We start from the raw sequence: 16,973 nt of genomic DNA, 5'->3' as shown, positions 1-16,973 counted from the left end.
TCCCCCCCCCCCCCCCTTAACTCAGAGTTTCTTGCAAAAATAAGTTTTTGAAGGCTATTCTTTTGCCTGGCTTCTTGTAGCAGTTTAAAACTTTTTTTATTGTTATTTATGGCAAATGTACAGAGTAATGTTGTGTGGCTCATTACATTCTTGTTACTTTTAATGGCTTTTTTTCAAAAAGTTGAATTATAACAAATGTCTCTTAAAACTGGTTATATATTTGTTTAATAAATATTCCACATTTCTCGCAACCTGTGACCTAAAAAAGATTGCAAATAGCCTTAGAGTTATATTTTTTGCACTACAAATAAGATATGTGTAGTGTCCATAGGAATTCATTCGTGGGTTGTTGTTTTTTTCAAATTATAATCCGGCCCTCCAAGAGTTTGAGGGACTGTGACCTGGCCCTTTGTTTAAAAAGTTTGAGGACCTCTGGTATAGATGCACCCAGAGTTATCAAAATGAACAGCCCTATATTATCTCTGGCTCCAAGAGTGATATCAAGTAGCCCTCAGCAGGCAAATGCTTTTCTAGTTCTCCATTTCCATATGTAAACAAACCATAATGTTTTTGGCTGCTTAGCCTATTTTATAATCAATATGCTGTAATGGGAAGGGTAGTCTCAGTTTAAGGGTGGGATCCTTTCCCAGATTACACAGATCATTGATTTGAAATTTAGACCACTTCAGTTTCCCATTCCTTACCCACAAGCACATTGACTGATACATTCTTGGCAAGGACTGCATACATCTATCCTAGAAGAGAAAAGTTTCTTAAAGCCAGGCACCAAACTTATGGCTATGTTTCACCTCGCTCCAGAAGATCAAATTCAGTGCAAAGTTTGCACATGTTCGCGGATTAGGTACTCTCCTTAACTTGATATCTCAAGAGAATGCATCAAAAGTAGGCAACCCATAAGAGCCTAAGTCCTGTTATCCCATTTCTCTGCTGAATACAGATGTGCTGTACAAACTTTAGAATAATGTGTCTTTTTAGACAGCTGCTAGGCAGGAATTCTGAAAACTGGATTCCTTAAGGGAATATTAAAATCTGTTTACAATGCAAATATAACATATGTAGAAGGTTAGAAGAAATTTGTAAAATAATAGAAGCATAATTGGATGACCTTCCCTACCTTAATGTTCAGCATAGGAGAAAATGGAACATTATAAATAAACATACAGTTTAATTTTGAAGTCTTTGTGCCATAAAGATTGTTTCTTCTACATGCTTGATATCCTTCAATAAACTTGAATACTTAGAATGTGTGAACGTTTAGATAGTTTGGGTTAGTTATGTGATTATATTCCCACATGGCTGGGGTACATCCATTCACTTCCCACCATATAAGAAGCTGCCCAGCCTAGCTCTCTTCCAACTGGTTTTTGTACTGTACCTCACTGGTAGGAGCAGGATGGGCAAGTCATTGGTCAGTGTCACAATTCCTTTGGTTCATATAGCTGCCTGTCTTCCAAGGTGTGGTTTGTTGTTTTTTTAAGCAGGAGCTCCCTTATAGGAGCTAAGTTTGATACAACAAAATCTTGACCATTGATCCCAACCATGAACTCTATTTTTTTCTTCTGTTTTTCTTAGCCCATTCTTCCCTCTCACCTCACTGGATCTTTCTCTTTGTCCACTCCAATACTTGTTCTGGTGTTGTTCCCCATTTTGCCAGGCAGCAGGACCTTTTCCACCTGCTGTTGACGGTTTGAAGGAGCCTTGCAGAAGAAAGTAGAGGTTACACTTCCATTATCGAAAATTCCAAAAGCTGAAATATTTCAAAATCGTCCACATGGGAGGCTGAGATAGTGTTTTCAATGTACTCAAACTGTTTGATGCAAAACATTTATTTAAAATATAAAATTACCTTCAGGCTAATTCACCAAAAGCAACTTGATGTTTCTCAAGTTGCTCCTGACATGAAAAAAAACCTCTTCAGGCTATGCCTATATGGTGATTGTGAAGCATGAATGAATTTCATATTTAGACGGGTTCCATTATGTACATATATGCCAATTCAGGTGTTCTAAACTACCATTGACTTCCTATACACTGTGGCACCACTTCTGGCTTTTTTGAATGTCTGGAAAAGGACAGGGCAGCAACTGTCGACAAGGAGAGCTGGTCCCCTGAGGTGGATTGGTGCTTTCCCCTCTCTGTGGGAGATGGGTTCCAAAATGGATAGCTTTAAAGTGGAAATAGATACATTTATGCAGCTAGCATTTAAGGCCTCGTCTACACTGCATAGTGTATAGTCAGTGCCATCTCATATAATGCAGTTTAATGCAGTGTAGTGTTGGAGGAAAATTCTGCGATGCCTTGGACTGTGAGAAGATCCAAACAGTCCATATTTCAGGAAATAAAGCCAAACTTCTCATTGGAGGAAAGGGTATTAGAGGCAAAGATGAAGTACGTGGCCATAGAACCCAAAAAACCTACAACAACCCATTGATTTTCTGGCCATGAAGGCCTTTGACAATACAAAGATGAAGTACTTTGGCCACGTCATGAGAAGACAGGGAAGCTTAGAGAAGACCATGATGCTGAAGGACAAAGGAAGAGGGGCCAACCAAGGGCAAGATGGATGGATGGTATCCTTGAAGTGAGTGACTTGACTCTGAAGGAGCTGGGGGTGGTGACGGCCCACAGGGAGCTCTGGCGTGGGCTGGTCCATGAGATCACAAAGAGTCAGAAGCAACTGAATGAATAAACAACAACAAACAGACCATATAATGCAGTTCAATACAGTTAAACTGCATTATAGGAGTCTACACTGACCATATAATTCGGTTTCAAACTGCATTATATGGCAATGTAGATCCAACCTATGATGGCTTTCAACATCAATAGCTTTAAATTGGGATGGGATACATTTAAGAGTTAGCATTGGCAATGCTGTTGGCTCTTTACATTTGCATGTTTGACTTTTGCAGATTTGATTGTTTGTGGATTTGATTTAAATGTTCTCTCAAGAAATCTTAAGGTCTCCAAGCATAACTATGGTCAGTGACAGCCAGAAGCTGGTTGTAGAGTCATGCTGAGGGACCTAGAGATTCCTGGAGAGAATATGTATCTATCTAGTAATCTCTAGGTTCTCCAGTACAATTCTGGGCTCAACCTCTGGCTGAAGTTATTGATAGAGGCATGCTGGAGGATATAGAGATTGCTAGAGATGTTTTCATTCAGGTTAAAAAATATTCATAGTTTTTCATATTCATGAGAGCCTTGCGTCCTTATCCCCAGTGAATTTGGAAGGCTGGTTATTTATGATCTCCAGCATCAGAAGTGGAATGCATCTAGCACTAGTTTCTGGGATGGAGAATGTCCATTGCATCAAGTCCCTTTGTTCATTTCCCATAACCATCTGGCGGCTACTATGGGAACAAAATGCTGTACTAGACAGACCTTGGTCTAACTTATCAGGAGGTTTCTTATGTCTTTCGAACTCTTAACCCAGGCATACCATCTGTCTGCTCATTTCAGAAAGAGCGATAAAACACAAGGCTCAGCTGTGTTGTTACAACTTGTAAAAGATCATATGCCAGGTCAGTATTTTGGATTAAAACCCAGGGAATTTTCTGGGAAACACCCCCTCCACCCCCGGATTTAGTACAGACAGATACCGCAGTGACTTCTCCTGAACTTCAGTGTCTCTTGGGTCAGGAGAACAAGGATACTTTTAAACAATTTTGGCTATTGTGCTTGTATAGAAAACTTTATTTTATTTGTTTTTCCTCACCAGACTTTCAGCTCCTATAAAATTAAAATTATGAAGATGAAACCTACAAGGATTAAATCATGTTATTTGAACTAGCTTAAAGTACTAATAAAACATTATGTTTGGAACAATTTTAAAATGGTTCATCAAGGGCTGTGTAACATATGCTACTGCTCCATAATAATGCCACAAGAGACAAGAATATAGAAAAGATATACTTTAGTTAACAGCGTGCAACATACTACAACTACTGTCCTTAAAGTGCTGCTGACTTGGGTTTCAGTTTATTGCTCATGAACTGTGTCTTTCTATGCTCCTATCCAAAGAACATGATGGCTTCTTTTATCATGATGGGCTCCATTCCAGGATGAGTGGAAGTATTACTCAAATAAATAAAGCCAAATATAGGAATGGCAAACGAAATATGGTTGATCAGTTCAAGGCCATCATTAGTTAGTGTTAACTAGGTTCCATGAGAGTCCACTCTGGTTAATACTTGGATGGGAGACCACCAAGAAATACTAGGTGCTAAAGGCTATATTTCAGAGGAAGATATTAAATTGAGAACCATTATTTTTCACTACAGTCCTTAGAGTCACCCAGCCTATATGACCACTAGTAATACTTAACTGTTCTCAACCTTCCTAATGCCAAAACCCCTTTATACAGTTCCTCATGTTATGATGACCCCCAACCATAACATTATTTTTGTTGCTGCTTCATAACTGTAATTATGAATTGTAATGTAAATATCTGGTGTGCAGCATGTATTTAAATTCACTGGACCAAATGTGGCACACATATCTGATATGCCCAAATTTGAATACTGGTGGGGTTGGGGGTGGGGAGGGTATTGATTTTGTCATTTGAGAGTTGTAGTTGCTGGGATTTATAGTTCATCTACAATCAACCAGCATTCTGAATTGAAACATTCTGGTTCAATTCCAATAATGGAATTGAACCAAACTTAGCACATAGAACTCCCATGACCAACAGAAAATACTGGAAGAGTTTGGTGGGCATTGACCTTGAGTTTTGGAGTTGTAGTTCACCTACATCCAGAGAGCACTGTGGACTCAAACAATGATGGATCTGGACCAAACTTGGTACAAATACTCAATATGCCCAAAGTGAACACTGGTGGAGTTTGAGGAAAATGGACCTTGACATTTGGGAGCTGTAGTTCCTGGGATTTATAGCTCATCTACAATCAAAGAGCATTCTGTAACCCATCAATGAGGGAATTGGGCCAAATTTCCCACACAGAACCCCCATGAACAACAGAAAATACTGTGTTTTCTTATGGCCTTTGGCGACCCCTCTGACACCCCCTTGCGATCTCCCCCCAGGGGTCCCGACCTTCAGGATGAGAAACACTGGTTTAAGCAGTTTGATCTGTCATCTAATGAGAGTTTTGTTGTTGTTGTTTTTTACTGGGGATCTTGCCTTTTTGCATTCTCCCCTGATAGTATCTCTGTTCCTCTGGTTCTCTGTCAATTAGTAGTGGAAATGTGTTCTTTGCATGGTACTTAAATTACATCTTACATAGCCCTCAAAGAAACTGTACATGTATAACTTTATTATTTTTAACTCATTATTTTCGAGCACTGGAATGTGATTCCTTGTCCAATTTCTTCAGCTAACCCCATATATTTGTAAGAGAAAGAAAATTGCACGGATAGGGGTTTTTGGTTGTTGTTGCAAGAAATGCTTTTTTAGAAAAGTGTCAAAAACTGAATTATATTCAGTATGAAAGAATAAGTACTGTTATTTCATCTGGAAGTCTGGGGTTTATCACTTTTTGCAGAGCCACAGATTCACTAGTCATGTTTTTCTGAGATTTCTAGTAGTCAAGGATTCTAGCCTTGTATGTTATGTACTACATACCAGTCTTTCTTTAAAATTACTTATCGTACTTACTTGCTTAGATGATTCCTCGTTGTCCAAGTATGATGGCCTTCCTAGTGTAGTGTCTCAGTGGTGGATATGTAGATGACTGTGGAGCCCTATTCTTGATCCGCACGTTCTTCCACAGTGAGGACATCTGTTTCCAGGTGGAAGGTAGTCCCAGTCATTGTGGCTTGACGCACCTTTTCCTTGGCACATTTCTCCCTTTCACCTTCCATTCATGCCTCAAATTCCACAGCACTTCTGACCTCCAGTTACAGCGCTCAAGGCCAAGGCTTCCCAGTTCTCGGTGTCTATTACACCGAGAACTGTGTTTTATGTTAGCTTTAAGCCCATCTTTGAATCTCTTTTCCTGTCCACCAACATTCAGTTTTCCATTCTTGAGTAGCAACAGCTTTGGGACACAGTGATTGAGCATATGGACAACATGGCCAGTCCAGTGGAGTTGATGGCATAGGAACATCACTTCAAGTGCTGGAAGTCTTTGCTTCTTCCGGCACACTGACATTTGTCTGCCTGTCTTCCCAAGAGATTTGCTGAATTTTTCGAAGGCAATGCTGATGGAATCATTCTAGGAGCTGAGTGTGATTTCTGTAGACACTCCACATTTTGCAGACATATAGCAGGGTTAGGAGGGCAAGGGCATTATAAACAAGCACCTTGGTATCCTTACGGATGTCCTGATCCTCAAACAATCTCTGCTTCATTCAAAAAAAATGCTGCACTTGCAGAGCTCAGACGGTGTTGTATTTCAGTGTCAATGTTGACTTTTGTGGAGAGGTGGCTGCCAAGATAGCAGAAATAGTCAACATTTTCTAATGCTACACTATTAAGCTGTATTTCTGGCATTGGAGAGGGATTGGCTGGTGACTGTTGAATGAGCACTTTGGGTTTTTTTGATGTTCAATGAGAGGCCGAGCTTTTCGTATGCTTCTGCAAAGGTGTTTAGAGTGGCTTGTAGGTCTTCTTCTGAATGCACACAGACTATATTATCATCAGCATATTGGAGTTCTATAGCAGATGTTGTTGTGACCTTGGTTTTGGCTTTCAGTCTGCTGGGGTTAAAGAGCTTGCCATCTGTTTGATAGATGAGTTCCACTTCAGTGGGAAGCTACCCATCAACAAGATGTAGTATCATAGCGAGCATATGTGGGAGATGAAAGCCAATGAAAGAATATCCTTTACTAGAGTACAAAATAAACCAACATATATGAACACAATGCCCTCTTTTTCATTTAGTTTTAAGAACCTCTCATGCTTAGGTTAAGATTGCAATCATGAAATGGCCATCCTATTTTATCAAAAGTTTTTGGTGACTATAAAGTGGGGCAGTTTGGGATGTTTGAAACATTGGCAGATCCATAACTGTATTGATTAGAAAGCGGATACAATAATAAGTGAATTCCTACATTAAAATGCATATAGCACATGAAATTTATTTATTTACAGTATTATATTCTGCCCTTCTCACCTCGAAGGGGACTTGGGATGGATCACAATGCACACATGCAGGGCAAACATTCAATACTGTTTTTAGATATACAAGAAAGAGGTATTTCCAGCATTTTCCAGCTTCGGTACCTGGAGATCATGCTCAGTTTCAGCCACATGGGGGTGCTGTTGCTTCATCCACTATGACACTGAGCCCTTTTAATCGTCGTATTTCCTCCTTGTTCTTTTATCGTTGGCATTTTTATGGTGTCATAAAATGCCTTCCTACGTCAAGAGGTGCCTAATTTCTCTACTCACAGCTCAGCTGTTTTCGAACTGCTTAGGAGGAGAGCAAGCCAGGCTTAGCAGTCGGGTGCTCAATCCGACTTGGGCTTCAAACTTGCCACTTCTGGACAGCAGTGATCTATTGCTGCTGGCAATTAACCAGCTGTGCTACAGCCCAGCCCCATTTCTTTGGTAAATCAATTATATTATAGTCACTTTCCCAAATCGTTCACCATAAAAAGCAGTCACGGTTTCAAGAGTCATTGGAGGAGATGGACACTATTGTGATGCACCTTTAAAATTTGGGAACGTTAAATACCAAATAAGAGCATGTTAAACTTGTCATTCAATGTATAGCTTTTAAAATAGAAATATGTGTTCAGTAATTGTGCTTCAGAACTGGAAGTCATAGCTCTCTTCTGTAAGCACTGCATACTCCTACTAATTCTTTTATGGTCTGAATAGCTTCCAAAATAACCTGTTAGTTGTGACCCCATCCTATGCAAACATACTTTCTGTCTGTGCAAGTTCAAATTAAACAACGAACCTATTGTATTCCATTGTATTGGATCTAGCTCTCTTTGAATAAATATTTGGGGAATTCTGAATGCTTCACTTGTAGACATTTGCAAACATTGTCTTCTTTGCCAGACCATGTTATTAATTATGTATATGTCTGAGAGAATTTGTATACTTCATTTCTAAGCTGCTATGATATCACTTTGTCTATTATAAATGTAATTGCTTTAGTCCATATAACCTTATGTCCTTTCTCTCTGATCATTCTAGGAGAAGCTTATTAATGTGGCATTATAAGGAAACCATTCTGAACACAGTTTCCTGGAAACAACCCTTACTGAACTCAGTAGGATTGACATTTGGGTAGTCATATTGTAAATCTCTCTTCACCTCACAATCCTATGCATGTTTACTTTAAATACTTGGAATAAGCCACAATGAATTCAATTGGCTTTTATCCCCTGTACATATGCAATAGTGTCCATCTCCTCCAATGACTCTTGAAACTGTGACTGCTTTTTTAAGGAACGGTTTGGGAAAGTGACTATAATATAATTGATTTACCAAAGAAATGGGGCCGGGCTGTAGCACAGCTGGTTAATCGTCAGCAGCACTAGAACCTTAAGACTTAAATTTCCTTTATGTCCCACTGAAATCAATGTGAAACATTACTTACAACTATGCAGTTGATATAGGTAGAAACTCTGTTCAGCTAAGTGTAAATCCTATCTATTATGTTGATGGTGATGTAGGATCAAATACATTAGAAGATATGCTTAAGAGGTTTTCTTTAACATGTGTCCCATGCTGAGGCATTGTGATATGCTTGGCTTGTAGTTCACAACCTATTATTAATAAGTATGTCTTCACTTGGCAGCATGCATCATCCCAGTAAGTCATTATATTGGAGGCTCCATGTAGCATCCATGTCTCCATGTCAGCAAGTCAGGAACAAGCTTTCCTTGCCAAGACCACCGCTGGTGGTTTTTCCAGATTTTTTTTGTCATCATTACAAATTAAGACTTTGAAAATGAAGGAAGCAAAATATATTTCTTATAATGTTAAAATGGATGTACATAGTCTTGAGAAAATAAGAAAAATCTCATTTTATCTGGGCAAGTGAGAAAATTGTACTACCTTAGGAAGTGAGCTAAAGAATGAAGACTTTGCTGTCTCTGGCTTCAGCTAAGGTTTTTACAGTCTGCAGCACTGGGCAGGTTTTTAATTATTTAGAAATCAGCAGGGCTTGAATGTATATGACCACCCACTCATTTCTGAAAGAGGAATCCTTCATCTGTCAGGTTGCTTTCATGTATTTTTTTTCCGGTTTTCAGGGAGAAAAAAACGTGAACGACATATTGGTCTGAAACAGGGCAAAGTTTAATTAGAGCCTTATGTTCCTGTGGGCTTTTTCTATATTTGCATCATCTCTACAGAAGCATTTAACATATGCCATCTGGAAATAGAATTCCCTTCTTCCTGTGCATTGCCTACTCAGTTTCCCTAATAAATATGATTGCTCTTACCATGGTGCATTCCATCTGCACAGAGTTTCTACACCAGTGGTTCCCAACCTGTGGTCCGTGAACCACCAGTGGTCCTCAGAAACAAAAATATGGTCCGCAGCCTCACAATTACTACACCGTTGCCTCGAAACCACGCAACAATGAGAGTGACTGGTCTCGCAAAACCCTCTTTTAGTGCTGAGGAAACTGGATTTTTTTTTTGGGGGGGGGGGAGGCTGACTACCCACAAAGGATTACTACTACCACATCAGCTCTAGATTATTAAATATCATTTTCTGTGGGCAAGCAGATGGCGACTACTGGATGACATATGTTCTGTATCAAAACTAGAGCTGATGTGGTCTATCCAGTGCTATTTTCTGAATCAGCATCCCGAATTTAAAAAAACCTAAAGTTGCCCAAAAACTTATTTGTAACCTTTTTGGTACTAATGTTGGAGTGTGGTCCCTGGTCAAGTGGATCCTGATCAAGTTGTCCCTGGTCAAAAAAGGTTGGAAACCACTGTTCTACACACTACTATCAACTGCTACTAGAAGCATGAAGTTCTATTGCAGAGATCTAGAACAGGCATGGATCCTCTAGGTGTTTAGGACTTCAACTCCCACAATTCCTAAGAGCCTACCAGATCTTTGACTAATGTTGCAATAAATTGAACCACTACTAGAGCAGGGATCCTCAAACTTTTTAAACAGAGGGCCAGGTCACAGTCCCTCAAACTGTTGGAGGGCCGGATTTTAAAAAAATAATGAATTCCTATACACACTGGATATATCTTATTTGTACTGCAAAAATCACTTAAAAACAATACAATAATTAAAATGAACAATTTAACAAATATAGACTTATTAGTATTTCAATGGGCAGTGTGGTCCTGCTTTTGGCTGATGAGGTAGGATTGTTGTTGTTGTGTGCTTTCAAGTCATTTCAGACTTAGGTTGACCCTGAGCGAGGGCCGGGTAAATGACCTTGGAGGGCTGTATCCAGTCCATGGGCCTTAGTTTGGGGACCCCTGCCTTAGAGGATCTGGGTTTTATGCGTGTACATGCATTAAAAACATGCATCTTCTGGGCACTGCATGAGATTACCTATTACAGAAGTGCAGTCACAGATCTTGCTAGAGAAATGACCAAGTGGAATCCCTTAATGCCAGCATTTGATTCAAGAGGGGAAATATTTCTCCAGGCTCAGAGAGCTTAGCCCATGTGCCTGGTGGAAGTCTAATCGCTTGGTGACATAACATGAGTCAGTGAATGCCCAGTTCAGTGGAACATGCTTCTGTGCTACAGCATTCAGAAAACTAAGATATCTACCTTATTTACAAGTGAGCAAATTGCAAGGTAATCTTTTCCTTTATTCATCTTAAGCAAGCTGTCTATAATATATTAACAAAAAGCCAGCAAGATGATCTTAACTTTGGCAGGAAAGCAAAACATGGCAGAGTTTGAGAAAGATGAGATTCTATTCTTCTGTTTCTCTGTTTGGAACTATTGAAAGTAACCCAGGTCCTGACATTGACTGCTATATTTTCTTCTGCCATTATGTGGAATTGCAGTGTGTTGTGTTCACATTTTGCAATTTTGGACTGATATCACTGGTTTTGCACCTGGAGAAGTGTTTATTGTTTGGAGATTCTGCTGGGCTAAAGTTCTCGTCCGCATTGATTTCTGTCCCTCTTCCCATCTTTTTTTTTTTCCTTTTCCTTATGACTGATTTTTTTTTTTAAAAAAATGAATTGTGACTCATCTGTCAAAAGCTGTTCTTGAAGTTTTCCTAGAATTTGCTAAATTATAACAGGGAAACGTTACCATTATATAAGAAGAAAACATATATACCGTATTTCTTCATGGGGGAAAGGCATCAGTAAATAAAAGACACTGAAATGTGAACACATCTACCCTGATTATAATTCGTCTTCTGCAGCTGAGGAGCCAAAGGTCTAGAACAGTGGTCCTCAACCTGGGGTCCCCAGATGTTTTTGGCCTACAACTCCCAGAAATCCTAAGAGCTGGTAAACTGGCTGGGATTTCTGGGAGTTGTAGGCCAAAAACATCTGGGGACCCCAGGCTGAGAACCACTGGTCTAGAATAACAATTAGGAGCCAAAGGTCTAGAATAACAATTTGGAAATGAAAGAATGTATTGTAAATTACTTACAGAGGAACTAGCAAAAGCATCAGGATTATGGTATATTTTAAAGTGTGTGCTACTGTTGATGTCAGTTTAGGAACAGCTTAAGATTTTAGTGTTAGAGACTGAGTATATAGTATAACTGTATCACCCTTTTCCATGTCCGACATGTGATTTTTTTTTTGGACTGGCCATATATCTTTGCTGGATGAACAATTTATGTATTTTATCACGCTATCTGTATCAGTCTTTATATATCATAAGCTAATCTTTGGATAATCTCCAAGTTTTTCTATCATCTAGTGAGGCAGTTGGTAGTCAGTGAAAGTCTCCCTATCTCTAGTATTTCTTTTATTTAAAAATCTCACTTTACAGAAGTTCTTCTGAGGCTGGGACAATGTGTGTTTTCTTAGGAGTTGTTTCCCTCTCTCTCCAAAGCTTGGTACTTGAAGGAGAGTTTCACACCTTGTCAACAGCCACTGAGAAAGGTATCTCTGTGTCCTAAGATGAACCTGTCACAGTTCAGAGGGGTTTGCCTTCACCTTCCTGTTACTATTTCAGGCCACTGGTTTTTGCTTGTTGTTTTTATACTGTGTTATATATCTGGTTGTTTTATATTGTTTTATGATGTTGTTATTGAATTTTAATGTGCTATTTTAATTATGCTGTAAGCCGCCTGTGTTCCTTCAGGGAGATGGAGGCAGGGTACAAAAATAAAGTTGTTGTTGTTGTTGTTGTTACTATTATTACCTGTGAAGGTATGACTTGCCTAAATGGGTTGTCGAACCCTAGTTTCCAGAGTCCTAGTCCTAGCTCAGTCCACGACACCACTCTGGTCTTTTTCTTTTATATTTTATCCTTTTATATTTTATCACTCTATCTAGATCCATCTTTATATATCTTGAGGCCATATAATAAACATTTTTAAATTTAAGCAATATTATTTGAGCTTGGTATTTTATCCCATTTTTTAAAAACCTGTCCTGAAAGCAGGAAGAACAACCAATAATTATGCATAAATAATACATAATAATATCTTACTTGTATCCATGTGTGTTTGAAACTTGTGTTAGTTTTTCAAATTTGCAGTCATTTTCAAGGTGCAATTATCAGTCAAAATTATAACCTGCCAACTTTCTTCCCCAGGGGCTGCTGGTGAAAAATAGCTTTTTTCCATACAAAAATCTGATGAAGAGCCAAGACTTCTGAAAAGACCAGTGCACTGATCCACATCTCCATCCATCCCCCAAAGTCTTACTGTAAGTGTGTCCAAAAAATCAAGATTTTTCATTCCACAAATGCTAAAGCTCATTACAACTGATTGGATTAAACTTGGGGAAGATATTATTAAAGTTAAAAATAGCAAGATATAGAAGGACAAATCCAGCTGAAAAATAATTAGCATGGTTTCGGTCTGCCTAATGTTTTAGAGTTCCTTTAGAATACCAATGAACAGGGATGAACCAGTAGACTTTGGATGCAAAGCTTCTGACAAAGTTCCTCACTGAAGCTTCTTGAGAAAACTTAGTAGCAGTCATTTATTTATTCATTTTGTGTCAAAAGCATTGCAAAAAATAGTTTATCTAAAAGTGATAAAATCACAAGCTGCTAGATAGTTTATGGGCAATAGTAACTGCATTGTCTGTAGCTTTAAACAATTCTTCCTCTGTGCATGAGGCAGGGCATTGTGGGCAAGCATACAGATGCTGAGTTGTTTGTTCAGCAGTCACATAAGTAGTAGTCATGGTATAAGATTTTTTTCCTGGGTTTTTTAACTAGTCAAAAAGCAGAAGCTAAAGAGTTGGAATAAATACTCAGTTCTCGTGATAGAACAATAGAGGACTTCACCAAGAAGTTATACTGACACTAGTATTTTCCTAATTTGTTCATAAATGGAACTAGGCTAAGCAGTGTGAGGCCAAATGGGAGGACAACTCTAAATCATGGAGTGGGGAGGAGTTGCTGAGAAAATATTCCTTGCTATGTGAGTTGTGTTCATGCATTTATAGTCTGTTTGTGGGTTTCCCACGGGGTTTCCACTGTGTAAATAGAATGCTATTCTAGAATTACCCTTTTTATGTTTATAGTACTCTTTTAATTTGATAACACACGGCTTGGCAGTATTGAGTGTGAAAAAGGTTCTGGTTGCCTACAAGCTAAACATGAGCCAGGAATGCTAGGCTCCATCAGATGACAAGATATAATTGTACTGCTCTGTTCTACTTTGGTCAGACCTTATCTGTAGCAAATTCTGGGCATTGTCGTTTGTGTTATTCATAGTAAGGGTAAAGGTTTTCCCTTGACATTAAGTCTAGTTGTGTCTGACCCTGGAGGGTGCTCATCTACAATTCCTAAGCCGAAGAGTCAGCGTTGTCCGTAGATGCTTCCAAGGTCATGTGGTCGGCATGACTGCATGGAGCACCGTTACCTTCCTACTAAAGCAGTACCTATTGATCTAGTCACATCTGCATGTTTTCAAACTGCTAGGTTGGCAGAAGCCGGGGCTAACAGTGGGAGCTCCTCCAACTCCCCAGATTCCCTTCAGTCAACCCTTCAGTCAGTAAGTTCAGCAGCTCAGTGATTTAACCCACTGTGCCATCAGGGGCTCCATGTTATTCACACACAATAACATATTTATCGGAGAGTAATGATGATGTTACTGGTAATAGACCTACAACCAAATCTTACAAGGAAAGGCTGAAGGAGTTGTGTAAGTATACACTGGAAAAGAGAGGATTATGGAATTATTGGATTAATATATTCAAAGGTTTGAAAACTTCTCCAAGAGCAAATGTGCAAATATGTTTTCTTGATGATGTCACCATATGCCCCAAACAAATCCACTTGATTTCTAAATTCACTTAATGTATTTACGCAAGGGAAAATCCCCCTGAAAATACCATGCCATGAACTGATATTTTCGTTGGCGGTTCCCCCCCCCCCTTTCTTTTATATTAAAGACCTCTGAATAGCTTTTGTAAGCAGAATAAAGAAGGGTGTGGTTTTCCTTGCGTCCTCTTCTGATTGGGGATACCTTCTGGACCAGATTTAGGAGTAAAAAGCCCTTAGAGGGGAAGAGGAGGGAGGATCCTGTTGAGTGAAAGGCATTTCATAACCTACAGGCTTCCATAACATTAGATTTCACTTACAAGCAGCTGCACACATATAAATAGCAATTTCATAGTGCTTTTGTTAATATTGAACTGTAGATTGTGCACCATCTGTCATCAATGATTGTGTTGGCTAGGGCTTATGGGAAATGCAGCCCAACAATATCGAGAGGAAGTACAACCCACATCTCTGTCTAATTGAACTGATTCAATTTGAACCTTGCTCCCTCTTTTTCAACACTTTGGGGTCTAAATGTTGTTAATTTTATGAACCAAAGATATAATTGAATGGTGTTGGTGATAGTGGTGATGGTGGTGATGGAGATGATGATGATGATGATGATGATGATAGTCATGGTGATATCCACAGTGGAAAAAATAAAAAGGATTTCTTCATTCATTTATTTTATCTTAGTGCAATAATAACTTCATTTGTCTTTTAATGGAAATAGTTTTGACAAGTAGACATGAGCTCATGGTGTGCATATTCATCATATGCCTCTGAATATTTTAACCTGTTTTGTTGGGCATGTCCCTTTGTAAACTGCCCCGGGTCCCTTCGGGGAGATGAGGTGGGGTATAAAATAAAGTTGTTGTTGTTGTTATATTGTCTGCTTTCAGGTGTGACATTTGGAAGAAATCTTTTTTCTGAAGAAAAGCTTTTGTGTATATAGTGTATGTATGTGTATGTATAAGTGTGAAGACAGTTAAAAAAAACTGCTCACTAATTCTTCAGATTCATTTACAGTACAGCCTGATAGATTTCTATATAGACATGAGTCCCACTGGGTTCAGTGGAACTTCTAGGGAACTGGCTCACAGCTGGGCACAATCCTCCTGCTGGTTAGTCTGATAGAATATCTGAAGTTAAATCCAAAGCCTTGCTAGGCTTATGCTGACTGGATGGATGTTATGGAGGACTAGCATCATATTCCTTTCCCATCCACTTTATTTTTCATTTTCTTGAATTCCTTCCCAAATACTAGCCCTTAAGTTGGTATATATTTACTATAGGTCCAGGGGTATTTGTGGGGAAAAGAAACCTTTGCTTCCACCAGTGCTGGAGATTAGATGTCTACATAGGTAAGCATTATGGAAATTACTGTTGTGACTGGAGGGTTGTGACTGGAAATTGATTGTATCTCTTTAAAGCTGGACATCTTTTCCCAACCCAGGTTTTTCTAGATTGCTCTCAAAAATGAGAATTCTCACAATTTATCTCTTTAGCTGTTGTTGCCATCTTTATATTTACTTGTTCCATTCTTTTGGGGACACTCTTTGTAAAAAGCCTTGCATTTATGGGAACACACAAACCACCTACACATATGCTCTCCCTAGTTGAATTAGCTTCACTTGTTCTTACCACATTATCGCAACAGGGCTTTAAACAGGCAGCTCTGCATTTCTGCTGCCTGCAGAATTCTGGGAAGTGTAGTTTGGGAAGGTGAGGACCTCTGTAGCTGAGAATTCAAAAGGCTCTTCCCTAAACTACATTTCCCAGAATTATGCAGGTGGCAGAAATGCAGGGCTTCCCATTTTAAAGCCCTGGTGTGATAACGTCATCAGTCTGTTTCTGGACAAAATTTGAAGTGGTGGTTGTTTTCTACTTAGCTCTCTATGACTTAGATCCAGGTTATCCAAAGAACCATATCTTTCTATCTGATACCCATTACACACTGGGGCTCAGGACACTGTGGGAATCATTGTACAGGGGGAACTCTCACTGTGTAACAGGACAGCATGTAAGGCGTCTTTGCCATTTACTAGAAGGGCTGAGTGTCCTGTCAAAAATGCAGTTACAATATCATAAAGTTACAAATCCTAGCCCTTGCTGCAGGATCTCATAGTGTTACAATGCAAAAGTATCATTTCACCAACACACTATAGCATGATGTATGCCAATAAATAAATAAATAAAAAGAGAGGAAGAAGGTGAGGAGGAGGATACTTTTTTTCTTGGAGTTAACAGGAAACCCACTTGAGGTGGGAAGAACATTTTGCAGATTGTGGTGGCAATGGTCAAAAAATAATCACGGATAACAGAAACATTAGCTGGTTATTTTTTTATAAAAAAAATCAAGAGCTATAGCAACAAATGCTGCAACCTTCTGACACAGTTACACTATGCGTAGCAGTGCAATGGCAAAACAGAAATGTTTTCCCAGGGATCACAGGACTAAAGTCTAAGTGTTGGTGAAACTTTTTAAAATGTACTCTTGAGTAAAATGTGTTGAGGTCCTGAAATGGCTTGCTGCCTTCAAATAATTTCAAAAATAATGGTCTAGAGAGGTACAGTAGAGTTTTTATTTCAGTTTTATAGGGGAGAGGGGACAGTAAAAAAAACCTCTCT

At 39.0% G+C, this 16,973-nt stretch overlaps 1 protein-coding gene across 2 annotated transcripts in view; it reads left to right on the top strand.

The window, feature by feature from the left end:
* The window catches only part of COL8A1 (collagen type VIII alpha 1 chain), a 133,468-nt gene that overhangs the window by 80,999 nt on the left and 35,496 nt on the right, over positions 1-16,973 (top strand). For both annotated transcript variants that reach the window (XM_060770731.2, XM_060770729.2), the window contains exon 2: positions 12,660-12,772. The gene's annotated coding sequence lies outside the window, so the exon portion shown is untranslated. The remainder of the gene's footprint in view (positions 1-12,659; positions 12,773-16,973) is intronic.

This window comes from Anolis sagrei, chromosome 3, assembly GCF_037176765.1.
Source record: "Anolis sagrei isolate rAnoSag1 chromosome 3, rAnoSag1.mat, whole genome shotgun sequence".
Lineage (NCBI taxonomy): Eukaryota > Metazoa > Chordata > Lepidosauria > Squamata > Dactyloidae > Anolis > Anolis sagrei.
The sequence above is the reverse complement of the archived record's forward strand: the minus strand, read 5'-3'. Positions and strand labels throughout refer to the sequence as shown.